The sequence below is a fragment of the Engraulis encrasicolus genome, chromosome 6 (assembly GCF_034702125.1).
Source record: "Engraulis encrasicolus isolate BLACKSEA-1 chromosome 6, IST_EnEncr_1.0, whole genome shotgun sequence".
NCBI classification, from domain to species: Eukaryota; Metazoa; Chordata; class Actinopteri; order Clupeiformes; family Engraulidae; genus Engraulis; species Engraulis encrasicolus.
Window position 1 is genome coordinate 9,760,691 of NC_085862.1, and position 12,500 is coordinate 9,773,190.

Below are 12,500 nucleotides of genomic sequence, written 5' to 3' on the forward strand. Positions count from 1 at the left end.
TGCAATGTTTAAAACAATTTTAGCTGCCATATCTCCTTCCATCCACATGAATTACCTGCTTGTTGTAAGCTTAAAAAAACATTAATTTCCAGACCAGAATGACATAGCCTACATTAATCATGTAACAGAACCATGCACAGCAGACAAGTGAGGCCATTTACTTTATTTTGTATATTATGAAATTCAATAGCGTGACAGCTCTTCTCCCTTTCTCTCACCCTGTCCCTCCAAACACATAGATAGCCCCCTTCTCATTCTCCTACTCACAAATGCACCACTATTTCCAGTCCAGAAATGAAATTGGTTTGGAAGACAGCACAAATGTGTAGCTTATTAAAATTGTTATGCTGCCATGCTTTGTGATGCTGTAGATAGTGTAGATCAATGCAGACCTCCTTGGTAGGCTTATTGTCTACACATGCATTTTACATGCAAATGTACTGTATCACTCTCCTGGCATTTCAATTTCACGTTACAATTCAAACACATTGATAACCTCCCTCTCATCTGGGGTTGGGGGCCCCACCACCATCACATCCAACACACCACACAGTGAAGCTACTTTCATGCGACTCAATCTGATGTGTTGGTCGCCTGTCAAAAAAAAACACAAATCCATTTGATGAAAAACGGTTATTGTTCTTGATGCTATTTAGTTAAGCTTACTAAGGATATTAGTCTTGTGTTCTGTGAGGTATAAGAAAGATTTTTTTTTTCTTTCAAAGGTAGGGGGTGGGGGGGTCGGGGGGGGGGGCGCCAGAAATCAAACTCGCCTAGGGCACCAAATAAGCCAGAACCGGCCCTGGCCGTTTGCATCAGCAATGTTGGCAAGGATTAGCCAGTTAGTATAGGCTATGCGTAGGCTACAATTCAGTAATTAAAATGCAACGCAGTTTTGTTCATCATATCTGCAAGAGCAACGTGGATATTGGCTTGACGTCGTTTAAAACTGGTCGAGTCGTCGGGCGGCATGCCAAAAATAATGAAACTGAAACGGATAGGGCCTATTGTTATATAAAAAAATCATGTCCTGTCGATAAATGCGAACAAAAAAACCACGAAACCGAGACTATGCCTAGGCGTTATTATAAGACCCAGTATGAAACCAATCCATCGAGGACTGCCCATTGCGCTTCCAATCCAGTGGGCGCATCATTTCTGCCGGGGACTAAATAGAAATGCAGTTACTAAAATGAAACCATGCACCTGAAAATACTCTGAAATGTATTTTTATGAAGCATAGCCTATCACCATTGTGCATTAGGCCTACAGACAACGAGCAAACAGGAACTCATTTTTAAAAGCCAACAACGCGTGCGCTCAGTAGCCTATTCAGTCTGGCTTGCAAATAGACCACAGGACGAATTTGAACACGGAGTTCATATCACAAATAGGGTGTCACGATATCACTGACAGACGTTGAATTGATAGGTTTGAGTCCGACAAGTCGTGCCCTTGTCTTACTGGGCGCACTCTTTCAATTTCGGACTGCGTCTTTGACAGCCAGATGGGGGCTGCCGCGGGAGCGAAGAAAATGTCCACAACTTCGCTGATAGGCCTATCCTTTGAACTGTGTACAGCAATTGCAGATGATTAGCTTATTGGATAGCCTATTTTGCGAAGGTTAACTTGTCATTAACAAGGGAATGTGATCTGATTTCAATCCCAGAACATTCTTTGTGTCTTCAAATTTCCACCTGTCAACAGCAGATCTAGACTTCTCCCACCTAGACCAGCGCGACACTTGTCTGTTTGCGAGCAGTAAAAGGGCTACAGTATGCAAGGCTAGACAGCGGGTTAACCAATCAGGCCCCTACTGTTGCGTTAATAATGTTTGAGATAAAGATTCTTCAGCGCAGGATATCAGAAATAAACAAGACAGCGCAGATGGCTATTAGTTTTTTTTTTTTTTTTAATATGGTCACAATCGCGTTATTACGCATCATATGCAATATGCGTATTATTTCATGAAACCTCAAATCGGAAGCAATAGCCTGTAGGCCTACCCAGCACTTTCAAACCTATCTCAGATTTATGCTAGACTAATTGTCCCAAGTGATTTTGAAATCAAACTGAAGCCCATGCACGGAAGACTCGCATTGGATAGGGACTGGGTTTCAGCAAATGACACAGCAAGGTGCACAAATAACAACGTGGGACTTATGATGCGTCCTTTTTAGATTAATTGTGGACATTGGGTGAACTATTTGGCTGTCAACTTTAGACATAGGCTACAGGGTTGGATTCCAGGTCAAAAACAGCTGTGCTGCTGACGTAATATTAGTAATAGAATGCTTGATGAAACGCTCCATGCTGCGTCGAGATTTCAGAATGTTGAAGGGTCTAACATTCTGCACTTCCACGCGTTTCAAACAGGCGGCGTAGGGTGCATGTACACAATGATAAAAAATAATGGACATGAAAACAAGTGATCATTCAAAATTAACTCCACTAACCACAGTAAAGCAAAATATTAACAATGAAAGTTATTCTAAATAGCATAATAGGGGACCTTTAAGTGTGCAACATAAGCATTCACGCAATAATGCCACCAGGTCACATTTAAGATTTAATTAGGAGTATTTTGTTATGGACCTTAATAATAATAATAATAATAATAATTGTATTTGTATAGCACTGTGTCATACAAGGCATGTAACTCAAAGTGCTTAACAAATGGGAAAAAACATTGTTAGAGATAGATTTAAAAGGAGAGGTATAGAGGAGAGGCAGAAAAAGCAGGAAGGCAGAGGAAGAAGAGATAGACAGAGAATGTAGTCATAAGGTCAACGTAGGTTAGGACCAGGATTCTTAGATGTGTAAGGTCCATAGTGGCTGGGCCTATCATAAGTCATAGATAGTCACACAGAGATTGGGCGCTCAGGTGCGGCCCCTGGTGGCATCAGGGGTGAGGAAAAACTCCCTTTCGCTTGATTCATAGTTTGTGAGGGGGAAAAAAAAGCTCAGTGAGGTCTGAGAAAAAAGACCCCCTGTAGTCAGGAAGAAACCTCAGGCAGAGACCAGCGGCCACCTAGGGGAGCCCCCTGCCAGGGCTGGATTGCGAGTAGTAAGGGCGCTGCGGCGGCTGGGACACTATGACGCCTTGGCAGCTAGGAGTTGGCAAGGATGAAGAGGTGGGTCTTCAGCTGCTTCTTAAAGGAGTCGACGGAGGTGGCTGATCGGATCTCGATGGGGAGGGCGTTCCATCTCTTGGGCGCATAGCAGGCAAACGCGGCGTCGCCGATCTTCTTCTGCGGGGGGGTGGGGGTCCTTAGCAGCTTGGCATCAGTGGACCTGAGAGCTCGAGCAGGGGCATAAAAAGAGAGCATGTCTGAGATATAGCTAGGGGCAAGTCCATTTAATGCTTTAAATACTGTGAGCAGAATCTTAAAGTCGATTCTGTATGAGACAGGTAACCAGTGCAGGTCTGCCAAGACAGGAGAGATGTGCTCTCTCATTCTGGTTCTTGTTAGGATTCTTGCCGCAGAATTTTGAATGAGTTGCAATTTGTCAATTAATTTTTTTGGGAGACCGGAGAAAAGAGCATTGCAGTAGTCTATCCTACTGGTGACAAAGGCATGAATAAGTTTCTCAGCGTCTTGTCGGGGGGCCAAGCCGCGCACTTTGTTGACATTTCTAAGATGGAAAAAAGCAGATTTTGTTATCTTGTTGATGTGAGGCTCAAAGCTCAAATCCGAGTCTATGACCACACCTAGGCTAGTAACCTTATCTTTAATGTGTATGCTTAGGTCACCTAGGCTTGAGTGGAGTTTTGCACGTTTTTTCTTAGGCCCAATGAGCAACACTTCAGTTTTATCTTCATTTAATTTTAGGAAGTTACTGTTCATCCAATCTGTAATGGCAGACATGCATTTAGTCAAGGCATGAATGGCAGTGGTTTGGCTAGGCTCGACAGAGATATATAGTTGAGTGTCATCGGCATAGCTATGAAAATCAACATTGTGCTCTCTGATGATGGAGCCCAGGGGCAACATATAGAGAGAGAAGAGGAGAGGGCCCAAGCAACTACCCTGAGCAACTCCAAAAGGCACATCATACTTGTTGGAGACGTATTCTCCGATGGTGACAAAAAACTGTCTTCCTGTAATATATGTTTTGAACCACTCTAAGACGTGACCGGACAAGCCTACCCAAGATTCAAGGCGGTCAATTAGTATGTTGTGGTCTATCGTGTCAAAGGCGGCACTGAGGTCGAGGAGGATAAGTGCTGAAACTTTGTTTGCGGCAGTGTTGAGCCTAAGATCACTTATTATTTTGGTTAGTGCTGTTTCGGTGCTATGGTTGGCTCTAAAGCCTGATTGGAATTTTTCCAAGATATCATTCCCAGCCAGATGTTGATTAAGCTGTTTAAATACAACTTTTTCTAGTACCTTGCTTATAAAGGGGAGGTTTGATATAGGTCTGTAGTTGTTTAAAGAATTCTGATCTAAATTTGTCTTTTTTAGGAGTGGCTTTACCATGGCTGTTTTGAATGAGCTTGGAAAAATGCCTGTAAGCATAGAGGTGTTAACAATTTGCAGTAAAGGTGCTGCTAAGCAACCAAGTACGTTTTTTAGCAGATATGTGGGGATCGCGTCAAGGCTGCAGGTAGACTGCTTACTTTCCCCTCTATCACTATCTTATGTAGTGATAGACTTACCATTTCTTGTTATGGCATATCTGGCCTATTCCCAAGAGAAGGCTGATGTCCCTGTCTGTTGATCTGATTTTGACGTCGGCAAGATGCTTCGTGCTGTCTGGGTTTCAAACCTAGTGGTGAAATGACAAGGGATTTTATGTAAACAAAATGCTTATTTCAGTAAGTGTACATACAGTAAACAGATCTAAGAAGTTCCCAGAGCACCCTACGATAGCTGGCATGGTTGGCACAAAGACCCAAAGAGCAAAATTGTCCCAAGATTGTCTTCCAAACAATTCCACTCCAAACATTTTCCTTCTGAAATAAACAATGTCCATATCCAATCAAACCTCAGTAGGCAGCTATCTCGTCAGGTCGGCCTTACCATAGACACATCTGTGACCCGTAAATTTACAATCTCAAACGTCATCACCATATAAGCCATGGCACAACACAAGCGTTTATTTTTATAATAAACAAGATATCTCGGCACGTTTGCGCTAGTTATCTGAACACTGATTGTTAACGAATGCCCGAAATAGTGTAGAGCTAGCTGCCATTTATGTTATGCTAGCTAGGGTCAAGTCATCTCATCCAAACTAGCCACAGTAAGGGGGAAATTCTTGGGTTGCAGCTGACGTCATAGTGCTGCCCCCTGGTGGTGATCTACCGCTGCTGGTGGACAACCTGGGCTTGGAGCCATTGAAACCCATTCAAAACTTCATTTTTTCGATCTGACACAGAATATTTTTAATTATACCTAAAGACACACCATGGGACTTGTTTAAAAGCTGAGAACCTCAGCTTTCCATAACTGAAAGCGGTATTTTCCTAGCATCTACCAATCCGAAGGTAGCCCACTTTAAGTGCGGAATTACTTTTCTAAAGATAGCGTTTTGTTTCCTTGGAAACGGACGCGGTTTATGTGTTACGCACAGGGCCGGTTTTTAGCATAGGCCGGCTAGGCGGTCGCCTAGAGCGCCATGTGAAGAAGGGGCGCCGAAATGGCGCTCTCCTATGCGTAATTTTGCGATATGAAGTTTTTTTATGAAGTCGCAATCAACAAAGAGTGGCGAAAGCGCTCCTCACGGCAAAGCGCCCCTCAGCCAATAGTAATATCTCTTCCAACTGTCTCTGGGAAGTCTGTGAACCAATAAACAGACAGTTCTGAGAAAGGGGCGGGACGAGTGACAGCGTGCGGTCTATTTTGAATTTGGAGACTCACTCGAGAGACAGAGGGGGCAAGCGCAAACAGTAGTGCTGCTCTGCTGGATGGAGATTATTATGTTCTCATTAAACCACTCATTGTATGATGTAGGAGTTTCAGAGGGTGTTTTGGAACTATGTGATTTAATCAGCAACCGTTTGTGATTATGGAAAGCCTAATAGTTATGAGGTTACTATTTGGAATTAGAGAGAAAAAGAGCTTTGTTTTTGATCAGAGAAATCGCTAGTTAGCATGCTAACATTAGCCAAGTATGCCAAGCAATGAAATCCAGTAAAGTAGCTGTTAGTAGCCTACTCACTACTCACTAACACCCACCTGATATCATAATACTTGCTTAGGTTGACAAGCAATGTAAAGTAAGACTGGTGCAATGTTTAAAACAATTTTAGCTGCCATATCTCCTTCCATCCACATGAATTACCTGCTTGTTGTAAGCTTAAAAAAACATTAATTTCCAGACCAGAATGACATAGCCTACATTAATCATGTAACAGAACCATGCACAGCAGACAAGTGAGGCCATTTACTTTATTTTGTATATTATGAAATTCAATAGCGTGACAGCTCTTCTCCCTTTCTCTCACCCTGTCCCTCCAAACACATAGATAGCCCCCTTCTCATTCTCCTACTCACAAATGCACCACTATTTCCAGTCCAGAAATGAAATTGGTTTGGAAGACAGCACAAATGTGTAGCTTATTAAAATTGTTATGCTGCCATGCTTTGTGATGCTGTAGATAGTGTAGATCAGTGATTCTCAAAGTGTGGTCCGGGGACCACTGGTGGTCCGCGACAGAGCTCAGGTGGTCCGCAAAGGGATTTCTACTTTTCCAAGACAAGCTAGCAGAAGACTATATGTGTAACATTATTACAAAGTCAAACATGTCTGAAGTCATATCTTCACCACACTAAGACAGGCTTGTAATTTTGAATAAAAAGTAAATGATCTGCATCAAAATTAGTGTCGAAATAGCACCCATCAACTGTCAATTCAGTTGTCAGGTGGTCCCTGAACATTTTTAGGGGGACAAAATGGTCCTCGGTCTGAAAAAGTTTGAGAATCACTGGTGTAGATCAATGCAGACCTCCTTGGTAGGCTTATTGTCTACACATGCATTTTACATGCAAATGTACTGTATCACTCTCCTGGCATTTCAATTTCACGTTACAATTCAAACACATTGATAACCTCCCTCTCATCTGGGGTTGGGGGCCCCACCACCATCACATCCAACACACCACACAGTGAAGCTACTTTCATGCGACTCAATCTGATGTGTTGGTCGCCTGTCAAAAAAAAACACAAATCCATTTGATGAAAAACGGTTATTGTTCTTGATGCTATTTAGTTAAGCTTACTAAGGATATTAGTCTTGTGTTCTGTGAGGTATAAGAAAGATTTTTTTTTTCTTTCAAAGGTAGGGGGTGGCAGAAATCAAACTCCTAGGGCACCAAATAAGCCAGAACCGGCCCTGGTTACGCATACGCTATTTGACTCGGTTTTGCACTATTAAGGATGGATTTCTAATCTTGACATGTTAATGGACAATCTATGCGAATTTCATAATGTGTTTTTATGTGATATGGGAGTAAATGTGTTTACATCCCGTCTGGGATTTGTTAAACTAGCTGGCCCGCTAGTTAGCTAGCAAGTGCTAGGTCTCTACACTACATCATGTCAAAAGTGGAAAGATTTGCCGACACTCAAGGCTGTGGATATAATGAACTGGTTCTGTGAATGTTCTCAGAATGTTTTGCTCTGACAAATTGCTGATATTATAGCATTACATCCAAATCCTGGTGTTTCTTTGTTTATGCTTGGGCCATTGAGACAGATCGATTCTAATATCTATTACTTACTTGCTAGCTAACTAGCGAACTAGCTAACAAATCCCAGACGGGCGTACTGTTAACACATTTTACTCCCATGTTACATAAAAACGCATTTTGAAACTCGCACAGATTGTCCATTAGAATGTCAAGATTAGAAATTCATCCATAATAATGCAAAACCGAGTCAAATAGCGTATGCGTAACACATAAACCGCGTCCGTTTCCAAGGAAACAAAACGCTATCTTTAGAAAAGTAATTCTGCACTTAAAGTAGGCTACCTTCGGATTGGTAGATGCTAGGAAAATACCGTTTTCAGGTATGGAAAGCTGAGGTTCTCAGCTTTTAAACAAGACCCATGGTGTGTCTTAAGGTCTAATTAAAAATATTCTGTCGAACATCGAACAAAATGTACTTTTGAATGGGTTTCAATGGCTCCAAGCCAGGGTTGTCCACCATTTCAAATTCGCGCGCTCCAGTGAAGGGGCATTCTGACGTAACTGCAACCCAAGAATTACGCTTCAAATGAATGGGAATGACTCAAAACTTTAGAAATATATTGTTAGAATGTACCGTATACAAGGTTAGTCTATGAGGTTAAATAGTTTTCTTACATATATATTTTTATATCCCAGTTACGTACCATATCTTCTGCATGAATCGAGGCCTCCTGTTTCATTGGCACGAATGAATGAAAAATCCTGTCAGGGAGCGGAGCAGTTAACTGCAGCCTTTTGTTTACAGTTGTTACCAGGGCAACGCAGCTAGGACCCCAAAGCGACATGGGTTGCATCCCAATATGTGTCCTTGCCTCCTCCACTTGTGCTTGTCTCCTCGTCCCGCCTCCTGGCCCCTCCTCCGTGGAGAAAACGATAAAGTTTCCCAGCTGTCAGCCTCGCCACAACAACTTTTGAGGGACTGTTTTTCATTCACCATCCCAATTGCAAATGAGAAAAAGACTTAACAATTGAGCTTTTGCAAGATATTGAAATATAATGCTGTTGTCAGTGATGTCATCATGACGAGAAGCAAGTGGAGGAGGCAAGTGGAGGAGGCAAGGTCACATATTGGGATGCACCCAGAAAGTTTCCATCGAAGTCCTCGCGAAACACTGATTGGTTGGCAGTAAGAGATGTTTTGATTGGCTCTCGCCATATGACCCCACCCCCACGTGAAAACCGGCTCAAAATTCGTACATCTGTGGAAAAAGTTTCACAGCCGTGTGCTCGCAGCTCCGAACAGGAAGAAGTTGGTAAAGCATGGCACAAGCCGTACGCACTTCTCTTGCCACAACTTCAAAACATTTCTACACATACATTTTAATATTTTACACATACGTTTTCCCCCACACACATGTGCAAAAAAAACCCACACAGTTACAAAACAAATGTACAGATGTGAAAATAACCCTGCAAGTACAAGGTGCAGCTTACACATTTGAAATGCGTTTTGTGGAGCTGTAAGACTTATGAACTTAAAATAGCTCCATAGTGCCGATCCACACCACTAATCCCCACCCACATACAGCCTGGGTTCAGTTTTATCAGGATCTCAGCTAGCGCGTTCAGGCCGACTGAGAACCGTGCTGGAGCCCGTTCCCGCACCTAATCGTGAACCGGCCATCGTGTTCACGCCACAGATATTTGCGTTCGCGAACCGGAAAGTTGGTTCGCAATGTGAACCACAAAATACTAGGTTTTTCTACGCGAACCGTGATGACAGCATGGCCGTCAGCAGGTTCATCCGGGTAACACAGTCACATGCGGAAAAAGTTCAGAGCCCGGTATGAACACGAGGGGGTTCGCAGATAAGCACTTTAGTGCCGAACGTAACTGGTGCGGGCACCGGCTCCAGCTCCATTCTGGTCGGCCTGAAAGCCATAAGAGAGAGAGAGAGAGTAAAGGCGGGCATACACTGTGCGATATTTTCACTTGTGGGTATTAAGCTCCTGCTCACACTGCACAAGGAAATTTTATGATTAAAAAGTTCACATATCACGACTCACGTCCTCACACTATACAAACCGACAGTCAGATGCGAGCCGAATGCTCCCATTGTGCGACACGAAAGGCATGTTTCCTGGGTCGGCAGAGGAGGGAAAATACGCACCTGAGGTGGACATGAGTACTCACTCAAGAGTGAATCACGCGGCTCTATTAACTTGTGCATGTGTCAAATCGGGTCGTAGCACTGCTTTAACTGTGCGATTTACTCACGAGGCACGAACAGGATTTCAAACAGTTTTGACTTTCTTGCAACCCTACAATTGCACGATCGTGAGGTGAAATCGATTGTCGTTACCCATGTACACTACACCATGCGAGACTCAAGATTGACCGGCGATTGAGCAAGAAATCGGCCCGACTCCCAAAAAGTCGTGCGAGTGACAAATCGTGGAAAAATCATGCAAAAAGTCGCACAGTCCGGCTTAAGTGTGCGTGTGTGCCTAAGTGTGTGTGTGTGTGTGTTAGAGCATGGCAACCCAACCGAAGCCCGATGGGCCTGGTCGGAACCCGACGGGCTGGGCCAGACTCGGACAAAAAAAATAGAATGTCTGTCGGACTTAGAGCATGGCACGGGAGTGGATTTTCACTCCTGTCCTGTCCCACTCCCAGAAAAAAATCCTGTCCTGCCCAATCCTGGTCCAGAGTAGGAAAAATAAACCTTGTCCTGTCCTGTCCTGTGAAGAACGACTCCCAATCCTGCCCACTCCTGCTTAAAAGTACTCCCAATCCTGTCCCACTCCAGTATTGTTTTTCCTGTATGTGTTACCTGTATGCATATTTGCCTCCTAGTAAGCAGTTGTAGCCATAATAGCCGATACAAGTATATACAAGCTGATGGGGGTCTGGAGAAACCCTGGGTAGCCTTATAGAAAAACTGCATTTTTCTATTTTTTATTATTATTATTAGGCCCTATTATTATTATTCATATAGCCTAATTATTATTATACTACAGGAGGGGGGGCATCTAATTCTTCATACACTAATAGCCTACAGTAGGCTATATGCCATTCCTCTGTGCAACAAAAAATGGGGAGGAAATCAGAAGCTACAATTAATAGTAGGCTGGGCTATTGTAATGAAACCAGTTGGATTAGTTGGACTAGTCATTCAGTAAGCATGAGTTTACATAGGCCTAGGTCAACTTCATGATGCTGGTTACTGGTTAGGCTACTGAACTAGTAGCATGACTAAATCTAAACATAGGCCTACAAGCTAATCCAACGGTTTCATGACAGCGTTTGACACTTAAACACATGGGGCGAAACGGCGTGTTCTAATTAAACAGGGAGGTGGAGCAGTAAACTTCCTTTGTTGGATGCGCTTTTAGACACCGCGATGCTTGGCCAAATTGACACAGTTTGCGCGCACTGAACACTACTTCTGAATCCTGCTCGCACGATATCTTGACTGCTTTTATTACGATTGCATTCTGTGCTAAATTAGCCTCTCTTTTTCCTGTTATCGCGGAGGTAATTGGGAAATGCCATAACGGCAACATCTTTCGAGACTTCAAACAGTAGTTCTACAAGTAGCTATTTCACTTTCAGATTCAAGAGATTTCCTGTTAATAATGCAAACTCCTGCCTGCATTTGTACGTTTTAACCAGACGTCCTTTTTTGAAAAGCTGTAAGACGCTTTGACACAGCACATACAAATCAAAGAAGGATGAATCGTGCGCGCTTTGACTGATGCCCTCTGTGTGTGCGAGCGCAAGTCTGTTCTTTCTCTGGTCTGTTTGCTATGGGGACAGAAGTGGCTCAACCATAGCTAACACTGAATTCAACATTCAAATAACATGAAGAACCGTTTTTATAGCGCATTCCCACTGATCCAATATTGACGTTGTTGGACAGGCAGTGTAGGCTATGCGAGGACCTCTCAGCGAATCAGTGAAAATGCGCAGCTCTCGCATTCACTCAAGGCCTGGAGCAAAAATGCGAATGAAAGGGTTGAAATAGCCTACATTCAGAACAATCATCTATATTGGCATTCCCGCTCCTGCCCGCTCCCATGGAATATTATTCCTGTCCTGTCCCAATCACGAGATGGATAAAAGTTTGACTCCTGTTTCACTTGAATTCCCGAAAAATGTCATCCTCTAGTCGGACTCGGGTCGGACTCGGGCTTGAAGCAAACAGACATTGTGAAAATTGTAACCAACCAGAGGAAACGTTTCAGTTCATGCAAACGGCAGTTTTGTGATTAAAAAATAAGTAATTGAATATGCATAAATGAAAATGTTGGTAGGCTACTCGTGCGAGTTATTATTATTGGCTGTATGCACGTGCCAGTTACCAGTGGCAACATTTGGACGCCCACTCCGAGTCAGCCGAGCAGGGATGCCGAGTCAACTTGCTTTCTTAATAAGAGCCAAATCAACAGTTGTCAGTGAACGCATTGTCTTTTGTTGTAGGCCTAGTGTAGGCCATGCCTTCGAGGCTGTCTTGAATGTTGAACATAAAATGACGAAGTTTGTCACTGCATTGTTCGCCAAGGATTACATTTCCAGCATGGGCTAGCAAGGAACATAATACGGATAACTAAGAAGACGCACACACTACGTGGAGTAAGGTAGGGCAGAGAGGTATCCTGTTACTATTTTGCCGCTGTGACATGTCATGTCCTTCACGTAGGTTCTTCATTGGTGTCACTTTTACTGTACAGTTGTAACTATGCGCGTGCAACCTTTCCTGATTTTATATTGACCGCATGGACATCAGGGGAAATGGCATTCTCTTGGAGGGCCAAACAGGCTACTGTTCTTCGGGGTTAACTTATAGCCCACCCTTCTTAA

At 43.3% G+C, this 12,500-nt stretch overlaps 1 long non-coding RNA gene across 1 annotated transcript in view; it reads right to left on the minus strand.

Moving 5' to 3' along the window:
• The window catches only part of LOC134450176 (uncharacterized), a 12,764-nt gene extending 7,777 nt beyond the window's left edge, over positions 1-4,987 (minus strand). The window contains exon 1 of the long non-coding RNA XR_010035031.1: positions 4,661-4,987. This is a non-coding gene — a long non-coding RNA (uncharacterized LOC134450176). The remainder of the gene's footprint in view (positions 1-4,660) is intronic.
• Between the last annotated feature and the right edge of the window lie 7,513 nt (positions 4,988-12,500).